The sequence below is a fragment of the Phodopus roborovskii genome, unplaced genomic scaffold (genome assembly GCF_943737965.1).
Source record: "Phodopus roborovskii unplaced genomic scaffold, PHOROB, whole genome shotgun sequence".
Lineage (NCBI taxonomy): Eukaryota > Metazoa > Chordata > Mammalia > Rodentia > Cricetidae > Phodopus > Phodopus roborovskii.
This window is the reverse complement of record NW_026126410.1, coordinates 2,754,460-2,768,143: the sequence shown is the minus strand read 5'-3', so window position 1 is coordinate 2,768,143 and position 13,684 is coordinate 2,754,460. Positions and strand designations below refer to the sequence as shown.

Genomic DNA, 13,684 nt, shown 5'->3' with positions numbered 1-13,684 from the left:
ATAAGACTTGCTAATCCCTCTCTAAAATGTCATGGCATTCACAAATTATTCCGAAATTCTTCAAAGCTAGGGGTTTATAATGACATTAGTTATTCTAGTGTATATTTCAGAACTGTGTGCATCTCTCTTCCTGTTGCATTTTCCTTAACATTCTTACCTTTTAAAATGAGAAATTTTATTATTTTTTTCTTTAAAAATTACTGCTTTAATTGCAGGAAATATTTATCTTAAATAACTTAAAATAATATATAATGTTGTTAAAAGTAATTCTTGTGAAAAAGACAGTGATGTATCTTACATATACTGAACAGGTTTTGGAAAATATATTTTGACATGAACTATACCAGTATTTATGTATTTGGGAAATAATGAGAATCCCATGTCAACCACATCAAAATAAGCAACCCAGAGTCAGGAATATTGACTCCAATGAATATTAGTTCACTATTTTAAGAAAACTGAGTATAGTAGACTTGTGGGTGGTTATTTTTCAAAATGGAATTGTTTTGTGCAGCTCTATTTTCTAGAAATAAATGAAGAACTATGGAGGCTTTTCTTACTCTGTTCTTGTAGGAGTCTTTTGGTTTGAGAAAGGAACCTGCTTTATTAGGGTGAGGACAAAGAAAGAGAAGAATGCTTACCTTTGAGTAGAAACAACGCTTTGAAAATAAAGCAAAAGTTTTACATTTATTTGAAAGGGAGGCAGAGCTAGACAGGAATGATCCAGTTAGCTAGTTGAAGCTAATCTTTCGTAGCTTTGCTTTTGAGGACTAAGAGTAATTAATGCTTCTCTTTGTAAAGAGTCAAGCAAATAAGAGACTAGGGAAAACTGAGTGGCTATCACTATCGCAGGGCGATCTGTCAGAAGCCCTGAATCAGTGGTGGGCTGTAGGTACGAAAATGATGTTTTTGCATTTGGGAATACTGAGGTTTATCTTACCTGCAATGAAGAGTCTAGAAGTAAATCCAGCATGTGATCCTGTCCTATATAAAAGTGCCACCCAACCAACTTCCTTAGGTTATAAATAGAGATGATTTTAATCTATGTGCACTGCGTCTTTACTAAACTTTATTGCTGTCCTTAGCTTTTGGATTGCTGGGTGGTAGCAGAATGTCACGGAGGTACTATTTGGGTGTGAAGCAGGGTGAATTGTCTTCCCCTTTGTTGCAGATGGGCTTTGGAGACCTGTTAAACAGCCTATCTTATGTGTAGCTCATCCACTCGGTGTTTCCTTTGACAGTCAGGTGTCTCTTTTGACTCTGAGAGCAGCATCCTTTTCTTTACATAGGTTGAGAATGTAATGATTTGCAACTCTACTTTTACTATATTCTGAAATTGGTTATGGCTCCTTTGGGTTTTCAGTGGAAATCCGTGTTCATATTTTCTTCATGAGTGGGCTGTGATAGTCCAGGGAAGAACTTAATTCACACATACAGAAGGAAGCTTTGCCCTGAAGAGGTGGCACAATAACACAGCTTATTTCAAAGTTTCAGCAGCCAAGTTGGAAAAATCATTTCTTGTACGCTTCTTTTAGAACACATTTAAAACCTAATTTTAGAGATACCAGCTGTTTTAAGAGTCCTAATGGAAATTTTGTGCCACCAAAAATGAGGTATAAAAAAAAAAGTCTTAGTCTGAAAACTGATTAATTGTTTTGTCTTATAAAACCTGATTTATTTTATACTTTTTTATACCAAGCATTACCATTATAAAGCATTCCTTCTAATTGAGATAAATGTTTTAGAGCAAAGAAGTGGTTGGGGGGGGGGCATTCATTTTGAGTGCCGTTGTAATCAATTTTAGATACAGTATTCCACAATGGATCAGTTTGCATCCAAACCTGCCTTATTATGTAGAATTAACTTGTTGGTGATTGATAGTAATACTTCGCTGTCTTGAAAAGTCATTTGTTTCCAAACAAGTGTGATGGTTCATGAAAGTTTCAACATAGCACTTCTCATAATGAAAATATCTTGGTTGTGGGGACCTAATTTGAGCTTCTTCTTCTTTTTTTAATAAAAAAGGAAGTATATAAAGCATGAGGAAACTATGAATTCATTTTCAACAGAAAGTCTCCCTTTTCCTCCCAAAATATAGTATGCATCAGAGTGGATGCTCTTATACATCAAAAGAGATTATTGCATTTTGAGCCATCCCCTCCCCATTTTTATTTACATCAACATTCCAGTTGAGTATTTCAGAGTTTTTGAGAACTGGAGATGTGCATGTGCTATGATTTTATTTCCTAAGTGGAGAGATATTCTCCTGTCATGTATGCTGAGTTTTATAACACCACTGTGATATTTGCATTTGTTTCTTATCTCTATCTGATTGTCTTCAGTTTTGTCAGGTTCTACCAAAGTATAAACTAAGATTTTCTTAGACTTTGGTCCGTACTACAGTATGGACTGTACTACCTGCTTAAAGGCTCAGGGAAACAAAACATTGGAAGGTTAGACGATTAATCTAGAAAAGTACTCTGCTATACCTGTGAAATAAAGGTTTTCAAGATAAAGAGTTTTTTGTGATGCACATGATGATCTCGTAGTGACACTGCTCTTTCCTCCTCAGAGGAGCTATGCTTCTTGCTTTATTTTAAGCTTCTGGATAACAGTAGATTATTGGCATTGGGTTTGTGTTTTTCTGGTTTAAAACACTCATTTGAAAGTTTAAGTTGTTAAAATAAAGCAGGTGAAATGCCGTTTTGAAAGTGTTATCTTAGGCACCCATTTTGATATAAACTATGAAAACACGGAAGCATGTTCAAATATGAATAAGTGTTTTGCACACCTAAACTAGGATAGGATCCATTTATTTGAAGACATTTTGATAACTTCTTTCATACTTAATTGAATAACTGAGGTCATTGTATAGTCAGAACAAGCCATATCGACTTTGTTAATGATGATTTACTCAAGCCTGTAACTTGAGTTACTTGTAAATTAATGTCAGTATCAAGGAAAAAAAATCATAAGTCAGATGAATAGATAGTTGAAAGTAATGAAATGATGATGATGATGATAATGGTGCCTTTTGATAGTTTCTTGAACTCTTAGAGATGAGGGTTGACAACAAATCTGTGACAGGTGGCAGTCTTAACTGACTTCTGTGACTTTGTTCAGATAATAGACAGTTGCCTTAAGTCTAGAAATATGTAAATTTACATGTAACACATCAGAAAATTCTTTTTGTAAATTTGAAAGTTGGTTGTAGCTCGTGGAGATTATTTATTTATTTATTTATTTATTTATTTATTTATTTATTTATTCTTTTAGCATTTTCTAATACCAGTCTTCTAGTTCATACTGAAGCTTGGCAGAAGCAGACAATGCATTTTGAAAATTAAATTATTTAATAAATCATAGTGCACATAATCAGTTACATATAGAAGCCATTGTGGAATACTATTGGTTGGCAAGGTATTAACAAACATTGTAGAATATTAAGTATTGGGAGAGGGGAGAGAATGATGTCATTTGGGTATCATAATGCTGTTATATTGTTTAGTAATAACCAGGTATTTTATAAGTGGGCTTACTGGGTCTCTCTGCCTTAAGCCCAAAAGGAGATAAAGAAAAGAAGGGAGGCAAAGAGAAGGAAGGAAGAAAAAGACAGAGGGGTTGAAAGAGGGACTCTGAGTACCTTTTATAAAGAGTTATAGTCCAAGTGCATTCTCTGTATAGCACTGAGGTCCACAAGAAAAGCAACATAAAGAGCAGATTCTGGAATTTAAGTTGATTGGGTAAGTACGGATGAACATTAATGGAACAATTTTTCACTTTGAAGTATTTGGATTTTAGAACCCTGCATGAAAATTAGAACCTTGCTTTCTGAAACTGATGCAAGAATTTGGAATCTTATGAATAAGTCATTTTAATATAGAGGAGAGACAATGTCTTAACAGTCCATTTTATAGGCGTACTTTCTATGAATATAGGGCCAAGCATAAGTTTCCATATAGAGACTTAAATAAAAAACTCAAAACATGAATAATGAATAAGGTCATTACGAGGTAACTACAAAGGTCACTTATTTTTGATGATAAGGTTCTTTACCAAAGTATTTCCATCATCCTGTCATTTCCTCAATTAATAGTTAAAAGTATGCTGATAATTCTGCTCTCAGTTATTAAAACTTAGGAAGCAATAGCAGCCTGGTAATGACTGTCTTCCTACAGTCAGACTTTGAAGCAGCTCTGGTACCACAACTCTGATAGTAGAATTGTATGACAGTGATCCTTGCTGTCATACAATTCTACTATCCCCACCCCACCCCCGGTCCTGAGCAAAAGAAAGGAAAGCTGTCTTAAAAAAAAAAAAAAAAAAAAAAAAAAAAAAAGTGGAGTGAGTTATTTCATCTTGAGCTAAGCTCAAATCATATTCTACAGTTTGAATTGCTAGCCCCCTATCAGCACGAGGAGGTGTCTTTTTGAACAACAACGTGATCCCAAAGAAGAGGTCTTCATTCAAGACCGACTCCGCATCTCTATTGTGTCCAGCATTTGACTCGTGTACTGGGATGGTCTCCTAGGAGAGCTAATGCATATGGACTGCACTTTGGAAGGTATGTTATATAGAAAGTGAAAAATCATGATCGAATATTTTACTTTTAACTTAGCAATGAGGAATGCATAGGGTATTTTAATATGTTTGCATGAAGCCTGTGCATTATGTATTAATATTGGGATGTGTTTATTTTGATCATTATAAAAGTGAAGCTATTGAAAAGTACATCTATTGTTTGTTTTCAGTCTACCAGATGGTCTTTTAATGTGTAACATGTCTGCTCATACTCATAATTAAGGAATTTGGAATTTATCTACATGTAGGTGGGAAAACTTGGCAAGGAACTCTAAAAGCTTCAGCATCAGGCCTCTCTTTATTTAAAATAATCACTGAAAACCTGCAGTAGATATAGCTACAAATTTTATTATTTTCAGAATTGCCAATCATTTCTAGCTAAAGCCATCTTGAAAAAGAAAATTTTAACTTTTTCCCTCCTAGGAATAAGAACAAAAACTCCAATGATGTTACGTTATTTTTATATGGACAAGCAGAAATGAAATCAGTATTTCAGATGTTTTTTCATATGTTGTGTAATTATTAATTTCAAATGTAGGTTAAATAAGAATTCAGTGAAGTAAATACAGATAAATGGCTCCTAATAGGAAGGAATAGAGGCTCCTGTATGAATAACCATGTTTTGTCTTACGTAAAAAAAGCTAATGCTTCTCACAGGAATATTTCTGAGTCTAATGAGAGTGTCAATAAAAACAGGAGAATTTTTAATAGCCGAAACTTAGCCTTCATTTTCTTAGAAAGCATTTTCAACATTTCCAAATCATCGTGAAAGCACTGGGAAAAACCATAACCTCCTAGGGACATGAGAATGTGGATGTTGCTCTCTGAAACTATGAATGAACTGGAGTTCAGAAAAGGATGAGACTTAGAGAGATGCCCAGATGTTACTCTCAACAATCAGAACAGAACAGATGTGTCTATCGACAGGGTGGTGATAAGCTGGTGTTTCTGTGTTAAGTTAGCCTTCTTCCCCTAAGGGCGCATATTTACAATTGCAGTGAATTTTGATTTAGGCAAGAATCAAAGTTGTTACTCAAAGATGAGGTATCCTTCTTAGGTATAAATAGATTGCTCTATCATGTTTTCTGTGATTAAAAGAAAAACAAAGAAATCAAAGTTTTTCTTTAGTCATTGCATTTGTCCCAATATGTATAATCTCTCAGTAACAGCTCTCTGACAAATATTTTTACATACTGTATTCATGTAATTTGAATTACCAACAAATTTTTTTTTCACAATTACGAATTTTGAAGTTTTATTGTGACAGGAACTTTGAATCAGTATAAAGTATAAAATGATTTTTAAATTTTTGCTATTTTGTGTTTTTAGCCTGATTTAATTTTCTGTAGTGTATTAATTATTTTTAAGGTAATAGATATATAGTATTTTTAGGAGTTCTAACTTAAAGACAATAATTTAATGTAAAAGATATAATTTTAAAAATAAATTCAATTTATTTTCAAATTTATATATGTAAGATATAAAAACAATTCCTTTATTTGAAATACTTTTAATACAAAGAAGACCCATGCTATACCTTTAAAAATTCAAATATTGTGTCATTATAAAATTTAGCTAAAATGTGATAATTTCAACTATTTATGCATATGGCTTTTATCTGTTACATTTTTCTATTACCTAGGAAACTTGAGATTTTTCTTTACATGAATAATATGTCCGCAAGTCCTTAATTTAGGAATTAAAAAAGATTAGTAAACAAAATACACAGAAACTCACATCTGTTTTTAAGTTAGCCCAAAATCAAAAGTCATCCAATATATCTGGATGTCTAAATGAGTCACCAGTATATCTTAGTTTAATGTGTATCACATTTTACATTATTTAGACATTTAGAGATTAGGAAAATATCATTTAAACTATGCAGTCTACACAGATAATCAAAAAGTTACTACATACATGAAAGAAGAATGGTACATTTATATTATTAATTTGAAGTCATAAACCATGAATGCGTTTGTAAAGTTAAGATTATATTTTAAAGACTATCAATTCTTGCTATTCCAGGTGAATATAATTTCAATAATGTTAATAAAAATCTTCATTAACATATGATGTTGGCAAGTTGGGTCAACCCTTAGTGAGGCCATAATGGAAGTCTAATGTCTTTTCCCTTAAGTTTTAAATACTATCTGTAGTTAGTTTCAAATAAAACAATTCAACTCCAGTCTGCAGATGCTTGCTATCTAGGGGCAATTGTAATTCCAAAGAAAATACTGAGTACTTGTTTTGTTTGATGCCATCAGGTTAGTTTTTCTTAACATCATCTGATGGAAGTAGGATCTAAAGGCTGTATTGCACTTCAAGTAGGATTTTTATAATATCAAATCAGGTGAATTTTATATTTAACTATCTGCCAAGATTAATGTATACTACTTAAATCATTAATGTGTTACTTTTAATTTAAATAGAATAGGTTCCTGAATTGACTTGTAATTAGCATTTAAGTTGTGAAAAGACTATATAATTTGTTTTGAAAATTTTGGATGCTGAAAAAAAGCTAAGTATAAATATTTCCCTATCTTGAAAAAATATTACTAATGAAAAGCCTTTAAGAGAATCTCCTTATTACTTTTAATCTTCCTGTAAATTACACGTTCTAAGGTATTTTTACCTTTTAAATTTAAATGTACAACATAAAAATTTGCTTTAATAATACACACAATGTTTTTTATTTTCCAAAGGAAGTGTCTTGAGGCTTTGTATTTGAGGCTCTGATTCCATTAAGATTAACAATTGTTTGTATAAACGGCTAAATTTTTTTGTGGAAGACTGTTACATACTTTTTACGTTCTTATGACTTTGAAAGAGTAGCTCATCGAGCAGAGGCAGCTTGGGGCTCAGCTGACACTCTTTGATGAAGGATTACATATTCTCCTCTAATCTGTGATCCCAGGATCTAGTACACAATAGTTTTATCAAGGAGCACTAGGCTAGCTGGGCATGGTTTCATTTCCTCTAAACAGTTAGCTGATTTCTCATCCAGATCAAATATGTATATGGAATTTTACACTAAATATACATATGGGACATGAATTGGTACAATGCTTAAAATTAAAGATCAAAAACACTGAGGCAAAAAAGTTTTTGGAAGATGCTTTTTCATTAGGTGCAGATGATCAGAGCCCCCTAAAATTGTGGGGTTCTCAGTCACCAAATGCTAGATAGAGTATCTGGGATGGGGATGTCATTGGAGGTTCTTCCCTATTGCTAATACTGATAGCAACTTGTGTAGGAAAGAAACTAGTGACATACAAAAAGGAAATCTTCGCAGAAAGATCTATTAACTTATTTCTGGCCATGTATCTAAATTAGGGGGTGTGTTCTTTGCTGTGGTCATGGCTTGAAATTATAAAAGCATATTGTGTTTAATGTGGGCATGAGAGGTCAAAATAACTGTGTCATGGAGAGCTTCAATTTTGGTTTAAGAAATACCTTAAAAATTAAGTGGTCAGATGTTCTTATATCAGTTCCATTTAGTAAATATCAAATAGATGATGGAAACTTAAAAAAAATCAAATATCATTTAATTCGCACATTTCAATTTTAAAACACAAGTAATCCAATGTAAAAAAAAAAAGCAAAATTTATTGTGTGTAATTAATATGCTTAAATAAATGCACTGTTTCTTATGAGGCTAATAGCTTGTAAACTTTAAAAAGAGTAGCAGAGCAGCTTATAAAACAGCACAGTGAGAAGTGACAGTAAATTTTCCTACAGTCTCAGAGATTCTACTGTTCTGATGCTTGTTTGTGGAGGCATGTGTCAGCTTCAAAAGATAACTACACTGTGATGAGATCCCTATTCTGAGTTATCTGTGCAAATCCAAAAGCTGTTTTCTGTTTTAAATGCTAAATCGAAAGTACTTCGAAAGAACTTCCTACTTTATAGCTATTATAATATATGATATTTAAAATGAATAATGGTCATCAGGCTACCTAGATGTATGCACAAATTTTAATTTGTAGCATTTTTGAAGAGTAAGTTTAAATAACATCCTCCATGATCTTATGTAAATAATGTTCAAATTCCCAATATATGGCTGACAAAACACAGGGTTTAATATATGTTTTAGCTAGTCAACGGTTTGGGAATCATTCATCAACTTCCATGTTTCTAGTTCATAGAATATATGTGCTTTAATTTAGTGCTTTAGAGTAAGGCGGATTAAGGATTTTGAAGAGCAGTCTTCCTTCCTGTGTTTCATCAGCCCAATAGCTGAACCCTTACAATCCCTCTCTTGATTATTCTAAGCCGTTATCGGATTCTAATCTCTTCTGTCGCCACAGCTGTTGGAGAATTTGTTTTTCAATTGTAATTACAAATACATGTGTTGTATGCCACACACTCCTTGTAAATGTTTATAAAGAAAAGGCAAGCAGAACTCTGCTGTTTATAGATCCTTAGATTAATCTATTATTGAAAAATTACAATGTCAGTAGTTACAAAGAATTAGATGTAGACATGCTCAACAGTATTGCTTAACTGATATTAAGTGGGGAAAAAAAATAGAAAATTGAGCAATTCCTTCAGAGCAGGTAGTTTTGGTAAAGTTAAGCATGGCTGAATCAAGTTAATACCATACTTCTGCTACCATTTCCCCCAAATCATGGGCCTAGGGAAAATACTTTGGTGTCTCCTTCACCTTTTAAAAATCATCCAAGTATGATATTATAGAGAAAAATTCCTAAACCTTTGCATTTAATTTGATGTGCCATGTTGGAAACTAAATGACATCACCTGTGTGCTTAATAAATAGGCAGCAATTTAACCCTGTATAAATGAAAGAAGGTTTCACATTTTGGAGAAAAATAACAAAATGGAAACATCTAGTCATATAGAACCCTTAAGAAATGTTTCATTTGTTGGAACTGGTGGGATGACTCGGGGATTAAGGGCATTGACTGCTCTTCCAAAGGACATGAGTTAGATTTCCAGAACCCACTAGGTAGCTCAAACCCATCTGTAACATGAGTTTCTGAGATCCAACACCATTCTCGAGACAACACCTTGATGCACAGACATACATGTAGATACAACATCCATACATATGAAATAATAATAAAAAAAAAAGGTCACATTTGACTTGTCAACTTTTAAGCCCCATCTATCTTCTTTCTTTGTGGTTATTTATTTATTTATTTATTTATTTATTTATTTATTTATTATGTCAACATTTTACTCTCTATGGACATGGTGGGACTTGCTAATCCTAGGAATAAATGACAGTATTTTCCCTTAGAAAGTTACTGAGTTCAGTACTTATATTCGTTGTCAAAGGTGCTATTTATAAACACAATTCTGTTTCTTTCCTACATATTTAAAATCTGGAGAGCTCCTGCTCTCTGGTAAAAGTTATCTGAAGTACAAAGATGCTGAGGGATGTCATATGTTGGGCTTCTTCTGGAGAAAACAGATGTATACATGTGTATGTGGTTCCTCATTATCCCTGAGAATATACTGATTGTGGCAGATGACCTTCAGAATATAAGATCAAAATATTTCTTAAATGACTGGTCCAAAGGAACTTTTGAGAATTCATCAGATGAGCAAATTGTTGTTTCTCAGTAAAAGCTTGAGAACCTTCTCTCTCATATCTGATATGTTCAGAAATTAACAAGGAAGTTATGCCACTGCGCTTATAGAAGTTCTAAGGATAAATGTCTATGTACGCAAACATTACAGTTCTGCTTTGAATGTGTCTTTGTTTTTAATGTGTACTCTATTTACCGAACTGTGTTTTCCTGTACCAACTCATTCAAATCCAACCCTGAATGTATTTAAGTGGCTGTGTCCTAGGAAGGATTATAAGAAATCAGACTTTATTTCAGACCTATAGAAAGTTTTGTGTATACTTGAGGCTTGGGTGGAAGAGGTAACAGATGGTGATCAACATCAGCCAGACAAGCCAAGTGAGGTAATGAAAGAATTACTACCTTTGTCAAATTGTACTGTAATGGCTCTTTGGAGTCCGAAAGAACTGATGGCATACAAGCTCTGATGTCTGTGGCATGCACCCTTCATGCAGCACACAGCTGATTTCAGTACCTTGAAGCTCTGTGTTACACTAGAACGACCCTAAATCAGTAGCTACTACAAACGAACCAATGAGCCCTGGGATTTTATACAACCCATGGATGTTTGTACATACCAAAGTGGGGTACTGGACACCAGTTACCCAGAAAGATCAAATCTGAGCAATTGCCATTTTCCCTGTTGAGTTAAATGACAGAATGTGTTTTTGCTTTTGCATGCCTGCTTACAAACACTCAAAGTGAATGGGCCTGTGTCTAGTTCTCAGGACAGCTTCAGCCACTACACTGCCTGCTGTGGCACTGTCCACCAGTAAATAATTGATGCAGGAATGAAACCTTCCCTCACTCTCCATCAATGTCAAGTGTACTCACTAGTGGATAGCTCTTCTCCACAAAATATCTGTGACCTAGACACAGGTTGTCACCTGGGACTGTTCAAGTTATTCAAGTCTTGAGGCTGTGTGAAGTGTGTATTACCAACAAAGAGGGTTCCGTATTTAAATAAGAATGCTATGGTTGTGTTCTGTAAACCTCTGGAACAGGACAGGTATGATGAGGGTAGATCAGGAGTTTCCAGGGATGGGAGACAGGCAAGGAAGGATCAACAGGAGCTACCCAAGACTCATGGACAGCAATAATACCAGAAAGTAACAATGATGAGTGGAATTGGCGAGGTCATTTACACATTGCATTTTTACCTCTACAAAGGCAAGCATTGTCCAGTATCCTTCATAGTATGTAGCTCCTCTTGAAGAAAATATAGGTCGAGAGAGACTTCTTTACCATTAGAAAAACAGGGCAACACATTTGATAAATGAAGTCAACATAGCCTGAGAATCAGAGATGAGAGAGTAGTAAAGACTTCACACAAAAGGACAGATACTTCGTCCAAAAGGAAACACCCCATAGGAATAGTTGTTGTCTTGTAAGAATGAAGCCTCATGTTGCCAGATTGTGAGATTTTTTCAAGAAATGCCACAATATGAATTATGTGAATCTCTAGATCTTTAAATGTTGGCTCATTGGGGAAAAAAAAAAACACAACACCACAAAACACACAGATAAAACAAAACACGTCTGCAGGCTGGGCTTGGCAGTTGGGCCACCAGTTTGCAACCTGTGACAGAGAAGCAGGATCTGCATTATGTATTGGAAAGGCTGCAGATGAGCAGTAGGGCTGGAGCGGAGGATCCCCCGGGAGAAATCTGTGAAGAGCTTGGAGAGGGAGTTTGGGTCCAGATTGTGGATTATCTTAAATGTCATCCTCTTCTACCCATTTTGGAGAAGAAAATGTTTTCAGTTTGCAGTACACTTTTTTCTGCTTTGAAACAGAAACCCAGCCTGCCAGCAAGCCTTCTGTAAGCCCTCTGTGTGCCAAGACAGGGAAGGGTTAAGCCCCAGAAGGACCTATTCCTTTGCTATAGGATCCAACCACTGTAGATCCTGCTGTCCTTATCTCCATATTTGGATTATTAGGCTGTGTGTGTGTGTGTGTGTGTGTGTGTGTGTGTGTGTGTGTGTGTGTGTGTGTGTGTGTATAGGTCAAAGGCAACCTAGATGTTGTTCCTCCAATACCACAAATTTCTTATTTTAATTTTAATTTTTGGTGGGGAGCTCTGCCATTAGCTTGAGACCCCCCCTCCAAGTAGGCTAGGCTGATTAGATAATGAACACCAGACATATACCTGTCTTCACTACTGGCCTCTCTTTGCATGGACAAGTGAGCTGTATCATACCCAGCTTTCAAAACATGGATTCTGGGTATTGAGAGCAGGATGGTTTTTGTAGGTTTTAGAATCACATTTGGGACCACCAAAGTTCCCTTCCCCAGCTATGCCACACAGTCGATTTATTCCTCTTTTGTTGTTGTTGTTGCTCTTAGACAGTTTCACAAATATACGTGTGTGTGTGTGTGTGTGTGTGTGTGTGAGAGAGAGAGAATTATACAGTTTCACTATACATACATACTTGCATATATATTCCTGTTCACTTTTCTCACACCTCTCTCTTCCACTTAAACCCTTTGTCCTAACAAGTCTCCTTCCCACTATGTTTTCTTTTTATGTGTGGCCCACTGAGCTTGATCAGAATGGGTTTAACTTTAACACAGTTTCTGAAACAGCAGCTCTTGGGTATTTGTGAGGATGAAATGAACAAAAACATGGAGAGGGCTTGCTGCAGGCTTGGGTGCAAAGTGAGCAAAATAGAGGGTAGAGTATGGGTGCCAGTGGGACAGGAAGGCCATGCCTGCTTTCCTATGGTTCATCTCTGACTTGGGTAGGGATGACTCAGACAGCCTTCTGCTGTTGACCTCGAGGGCTGCTTTTAATTTATGAAAGACCACTAACAACATTGGTCACCTTGCTGAATTACCTACTCAATTGTAGAGAGGAGTTGAAATACAACTTCTGGTTTGGCCTAGAGGGACCAGGGAAGCCACAGCCTGTGATGTCTCATCCAGCAACACACAGTAGCAGGGAGGTATGAAGGTCCCTGGGAGTGATCCCCAAGTCACGTAAAAGAGAGGGTAAAGTCTGGGATGCATTTTAGAAATATGTGTGGAAATGAGGAGAAGATTCTTGACATTTCAAGGGGTACGAAGTTTATCTTTAGCATTTATCTAGATAACACTTAGTGATATCATGTAGAAAAGAATCTGTTGTGAAGATAGCATTTTACATCTATTCTGTTCCTTTTAAAAAGAAAAGAAATGCTTGCTTTGTCTACATTGCTACTGGCTACCTAAAAGTATATTATTTTATACTGCAATATTTAGAGAGCCCAGGAAATCTTATGGGGATTTTTCACTTGAACTGTCTAGCATATTTTAAATGTACTGACTAGGAAAACTTTGTGCCTCAATTTAATAATGTATATGAAATAGTGTAGCAGGTATAATAAGTACTAATCAAACCAAAAGTAGCAAAAATAGTCTACTCAACTAAGACTAATAGCATCTGATTATATTATGCTTCCCCCTTTTAATCTTCTGTATCTATTTATTGTTTTAAATTTTAAGATAGGGTCTTGCTGTGTAACCGAGAGTGTCT

At 35.0% G+C, this 13,684-nt stretch overlaps 1 protein-coding gene across 11 annotated transcripts in view; it reads left to right on the top strand.

The window, feature by feature from the left end:
- The window catches only part of Tenm3 (teneurin transmembrane protein 3), a 1,243,671-nt gene that overhangs the window by 657,226 nt on the left and 572,761 nt on the right, over positions 1 to 13,684 (top strand). For 2 of the 11 annotated variants that reach the window (XM_051182413.1, XM_051182414.1), the window contains one exon: positions 4,389 to 4,564. The exons of the other annotated variants lie outside the window; for them this stretch is intronic. The gene's annotated coding sequence lies outside the window, so the exon portion shown is untranslated. The remainder of the gene's footprint in view (positions 1 to 4,388; positions 4,565 to 13,684) is intronic. 11 annotated transcript variants of the gene reach the window in all.